This window comes from Entelurus aequoreus, linkage group LG03, assembly GCF_033978785.1.
Source record: "Entelurus aequoreus isolate RoL-2023_Sb linkage group LG03, RoL_Eaeq_v1.1, whole genome shotgun sequence".
Taxonomy (NCBI): domain Eukaryota; kingdom Metazoa; phylum Chordata; class Actinopteri; order Syngnathiformes; family Syngnathidae; genus Entelurus; species Entelurus aequoreus.
In genome coordinates, this window is record NC_084733.1 from 65,358,996 (window position 1) to 65,365,226 (window position 6,231).

Genomic DNA, 6,231 nt, shown 5'->3' on the forward strand with positions numbered 1-6,231 from the left:
AAAAGTTCATACAAAAAAATATAACGAAAAAGTTTGTTGCAAAATTTAGATTTTAACAGAAGATTTTCATGACAAAATAATCCTTTTTATGAAGTAACTTTTTTTTCAAACAGTTTTTCATCTTCGTTACGGAGTAGAGAAATTATCTAGTAATATTTTACAAGTAGTTTACCTGTTGGGAAAAAAAAGTGTGCTTTTTTGTCCGCTTTGCGTCATTGTTCCTAGTAGGACTCTTTTCAGCGACGGACTCAACAGACACGACACAGAAATGTGGACTTCATCACAAAATGTACGTAAATATAAAAACATATTGGTAATACGTAGATATATTGTATTTATATGTATTGCTTTATAACTTGTGTGTAGTAACTTCTGACGTACTTTTATAATGCGTGTGGATTTAAGTTTCGTTAATCGACTCAATAACGATTCAATGACTACATTTGACCAGCAGAGGACGACAGCGCTGCGCCTCAGGTTTACGTGTGTTGATTCGGTCAGGTTTATTTGCATTGATAGTGTTTTCATTTCACTCATTTATTTGCTTTTTGTATTATCTGTGTCCGTTTACATTTGTCATGTTTATTTCGTGTTTACACTTTCAGTCTTACAGGTGGAAAAAACTAAATTTTAAAAAGCGAGGAAAATAAAATAAAACTTCTGGTGCTCCTTTTCTACGGAGATGCATTTATGCAACCAAATAAAAAATTCTAATGAAAAAAAAAAGTTTTTTTCTTTGCTCATTTTTTTTGGGTTGCACAACAATCATGTAATATAATTTCATTAATTTATTTTATAATTAGTTAATTAGCATGTATGTTTGTGTGAAGAATCACATGTAAAATGTCAATAGTGGCCTTCATATTACATTGTACTTATTATTAGCCCCTTGTGGCTCTAAAAAAAAAAAAATCCCTGGGCTTTTTCTCCTCACATTGTGACCTTTTCTCCATTTTGCTGTTTTTCTTTGCTTCATTTCATTTTTACAATGTGTCGCAGTTAACAAAGAAAACGAAACAAAAAAGATGCCTTTAGCACTTTTGAGTGCAAATCCAACTTTTCTCTTTGGCTTCCTGTCTTGCCACAAATGAGGCTCATCAAAGAAAAAGGCAGTGTCATTGCGGCTGGAACCAATGGCTGTTATTTATTGCAAATTTTGCGTCAAAGTAATTATGTCAATACTATTAACGAACAAAAACACAAAGGTTTGTCTAAGTTTCTTCATTCTTTTTATTAGCCTATTTCCTTACAATTTACGTTATGACGTCAGCAATCCCTTCCCATAAACAAACAAATCAAAATCATTATCAATAATCAAATTTTCAAAGAAGAAAAACAATATATTTTATTTTGTTCAAAACGGTGCAGCTTGATAGCAAATTGTGTGCAGGGATGATGTATATCCAACAAAGGGCGGCATAGTTTCCTTGTATAAAACACAGTTGTGTATCTCCATATACAGGATTTATATCCATGTGCTGCACATGCACATATTTATAGTCTCACATAACTAGAAATGGTTAATAGTATTATTCTGTTACCAGGAATATTTCTAAAAAGCTGATTTTGTTCGAATGAAACCTGATTTTCTGATTTTAAATAGTCAAAACTTGCCTTTTATTGGACAAATTTATTTTGAATTTCTTTATATGAAATACTGGGTATGTGGGCTTGTATTAAGCCTTAGGGAGTAGAACGCCCCTGCCTTACATAGTTCCGGGTCACCCTTGGGCAAGGTGTAGCACCCGAATGCCCCCCCCATCAGGGTTACGATACCCCCCATGAACTACACTAAAAGAGGATGCGTTACCCGGCTCCTCCGGAGCTAGGCCCGGAGGTAGGGCTCGTCAGCGAGCGCCTGGTGGCCGGGCTAGCCACGGAGCCCGGCCGGGCACAGCCCGAAGAAGCTACGTGGACACACCATCTTCTACGCCACGTGGGCCCACCACCCGCGGTCGGAACCAGTGGGGTCGGGTGCGCTGCCAAGTGGATGGCAGTGAAAGTGGAGGCTCCAGACGGACCAATTCAGGGCAGCAGAGGCTGACTTTCGGGACGTGGAACGTCTCTATGCTGGTGGGGAAGGAGCCTGAGCTGGTGCGGGAGGTGGAGCGCTACCGGTTGGATCTGGTGGGGCTTACCTCTACGCATAGCAAGGGCTCTGAAACCACACTCCTGGACAAGGGATGGACCTTGTTCACTTCTGGAGTTGCTCAGGGTGTGAGGGCACAGGCGGGTGTGGGGATACTCGCGAGTCCCCGGCTGAGTGCCTGTACGTTGGAGTTCACCCCGGTGGACAAGAGGGTCGCCTCCCTTCGCCTTAGGGTTGGAGGGGGAAAAACTCTGACTGTTGTTTTTGCGTACGCACCAAACAAGAGTTCAGAGTATTCTTGGATACCTTGCATGGGGTCCTGTATGGGGCGCCGGCAGGGGACTTCAACGCGCACGTGGGCAATGACAGTGATACTTGGACTGGCGTGATTGGGAGGAACGGTCTCCCTGATCTGAACCTGAGTGGTGGATTGTTATTGGACTTCCGTGCTAGTAACGGACTTGCGATAACAAACACCATGTTCAAGCATAAGGATGCTCATAGGTGTACCTGGTACCAGAGCACCCTAGGCCAAAGATCAATGATCGATTTTGTAATCGTATCAGCTGATCTGAGGCCGTATGTTTTGGACACTCGGGTGAAGAGAGGGGCTGAACTGTCAACTGATCACCATCTGGTGGTGAGTTGGGTTAGATGGCGGGGGAAACCTCTGGACAGACCTGGCAAACCCAAGCGTGTAGTGCGGGTGAACTGGGAACGTTTGGAGGAGTCCTCTGTCCGGAAGGACTTCAACTCCCACCTCCGGCGGGACTTCTCTGCCATCCCTGTGGAGGTTGGGGACATTGAACAGGAATGGGCAATGTTCAAAGCCTCTATTGCTAAAGCTGCAGCTGCGAGCTGTGGCCAGAAGGTCTTAGGTGCCTCAAGGGGCGGTAACCCTCGAACACCCTGGTGGACAGTGGTGGTCAGGGAAGCCGTCCGACTGAAGAAGGAGTACTACCGGGGTATGTTATCCCAGGGGACTCCGGAGGCAGTTGCAAGGTACCGACGGGCCCGAAGGGCAGCGGCCGTGGCTGTGGACGAGGCTAAGCAGAGGGTGTGGGAGCAGTTCGGGGAATCCATGGAGAAGGACTATCGGGTGGCTCCAAAGCTGTTCTGGAAGACCATACGGCACCTCAGGAGGGGGAAGCAGGGAACCATCCAAGCTGTGTACGGCAAGGATGGGACTTTGCTGACTTCAAGTGAGGAAGTTGTAGGGCGTTGGAAAGAGCACTTTGAGGAACTCCTGAACCCAAATACATCAGACACACCCTCCCTGATAGGAGCAGGGCCTGAGGATGATGGGGGATCGACGTCGATCTCTCGGAGTGAAGTCACTGAGGTAGTTAGACAACTCCACAGTGGCAAAGCTCCGGGGGTTGACGAGATCCGTCTAGAAATGCTGAAGGCTCTGGGTGTTGATGGGCTGTCTTGGTTGATACGCCTTTTCAACATTGCGTGGAAGTCTGGGACAGTGCCTAGGGAGTGGCAGACTGGGGTGGTGGTTCCCCTTTTCAAAAAGGGGGACCAGAGGGTGTGTGCTAATTACAGGGGTATCACACTACTCAGCCTCCCTGGGAAAGTTTACGCCAAGGTACTGGAAAGGAGAGTCCGGCCGATAGTCGAACCTCAGATTCAAGAGGAGCAATGTGGATTCCGTCCTGGTCGTGGAACAACTGACCAACTCTTTACGCTTGCGGGTATCCCGGAGAGGGCCTGGGAGTATGCCTATCCAGTCTACATGTGTTTTGTGGATTTGGAGAAGGCGTATGACCGGGTCCCCCAGGAGATCTTGTGGGAGGTGCTGAGGGAGTACGGAGTGAGGGGAACCCTGCTGAGGGCCATCCAATCTCTGTACAACCAAAGCGAGAGTTGTGTCCGGGTGCTTGGATGTAAGTCGGATCCGTTTCCAGTGGGGGTTGGTCTCCGCCAGGGCTGCGCTCTGTCACCTATCCTGTTTGTGATTTTCATGGACGGGATTTCTAGGCGGAGTCGTGGCCATGGCGGAGAGGGTATACGTCTCGGGGGGCTAAAGGTTGTGTCACTGCTGTTTGCAGATGATGTGGTCCTGATGGCACCTTCGGTTCGTGACCTTCAGCTCTCACTGGATCGGTTCGCAGCCGAGTGTTCAGCGGCTGGAATGAGGATCAGCATCTCCAAATCTGAGGCCATGGTTCTCAGCAGGAAACCGATGGTTTGTACAGTCCGGGTAGGGGACAGGACTCTGTCCCAGGTGGAGGAGTTTAAGTATCTGGGGGTATTGTTCACGAGTGAGGGAAAGATGGAGAAGGAAATCAGCCGGAGAATCGGAGCAGCTGGGGCAGTATTGCAGTCTCTCTGCCGCACTGTTGTGACGAAACAAGAGCTGAGCCAGAAGGCAAAGCTCTCGGTCTACCGAGTTATCTATATTCCTACTCTCACCTATGGTCATGAAGTGTGGGTCATGACCGAAAGAATAAGATCGCGGATACAAGCGGCCGAAATTAGTTTCCTCAGAAGGGTGGCTGGCATCTCCCTTAGAGATAGGGTGAGAAGTTCAGTCACCCGAGCGAGACTCGGAGTAGAGCCGCTGCTCCTTCGCTTGGAAAGGAGCCAGCTTAGGTGGTTCGGGCATCTCGTGCGGATGCCTCACGAGCGTCTCCCTAGGGAGGTCCTCGTTGCACGTCCCACTGGGAGGAGGCCCCGCGGCAGGCCAAGGACCAGATGGGGGGATTACATCTCCTCTCTGGCCTGGGAACGCTTCGGGATTCCCCAGGAGGAAGTCGCAAATGTTGCTCTGGAGAGGGAAGTCTGGGGGTCTCTGCTGGAGCTGTTGTCCCCGCGACCCGATTCCGGATAAGCGGTTGAAGATGGATGGATGGATATATGAAATACAATATAAATAAATTCAAAATACATTTGTCCAATGAAACAGATCCATTTGTACATAGTTTTTTTTAGAATTATAAATAAAAGCTGATTTATTTTTTCAATTGAACAATTAAACATCAAAATATCAATAACACTTAAAAACTTTTTTTTTTTTTTTTTTAACATTTTTTAATTTCTTTTTAACTAAAAAAGTGACCACAAAAAATCAATACAAGTGTCTTTATTATTTATTTTTAAATGAACGACTGAACAATAATCAATAAAATGTTATTTTTTATTTTATAGAACACAAAAAATTCACTAAACGTTTTTTGTTGATCAATTGAACACACAAATATCAATAAAAGTTTAAGTATCATATTTTTTATTTGTCTTAATTGTACAAAAAACTAAATATTTGTAATTTTTTTCTGTTTTTATTTTCTTTTTTCAATTAATTTACTTTTAATTGAACAAAAAATATCAATACTTTTTTAATACAACAATTTAACACAAAAATATGGATACAAGTTTTTCATTAAAGGCCTACTGAAACCCACTACTACCGACCACGCAGTCTGATAGTTTATATATCAATGATGAAATCTTAACATTATAACACATGCCAATACGGCCGGGTTAACTTATAAAGTGACGTTTTAAATTTGCCGCTAAACTTCCGGTTCGAAACGCCTCTGAGGATGACGTATGCGCGTGACGTAGACCGGCGAACACGGGTATGCCTTCCACATTGAAGCCAATACGAAAAAGCTCTGTTTTCATTTCATAATTCCACAGTATTCTGGACATCTGTGTTCGTGAATCTGTTGCAATCATGTTCATTGCATTATGGAGAAGGAAGCTGAGCAAGCAAAGAAGAAAGTTGTCGGTGCGAAATGGACGTATTTTTCGAACGTAGTCAGCAACAACAGTACACAGCCGGCGCTTCTTTGTTTACATTCCCGGAAGATGCAGTCAAGATGGAAGAACTCGGATAACAGAGACTCTAACCAGGAGGACTTTTGACTTCGATACACAGACGCCTGTAGAGAACTGGGACAACACAGACTCTTACCAGGATTACTTTGATTTGGATGACAAAGACGCAGACATGCTACTGTGAGTATGCAGCTTTGGCTTCTAAACATTTGATCGCTTGACCGTATGTGCGCAACTTTTTTTTGCGTATGTACGTAACTTTTTAAAATTATATAAGCTTTATGAACCTTGGGTTAGGTGAACGGTCTTTCGGGCTGAGTGATTGTGTGTGTTGATCGGGTGTTTGAATTGTA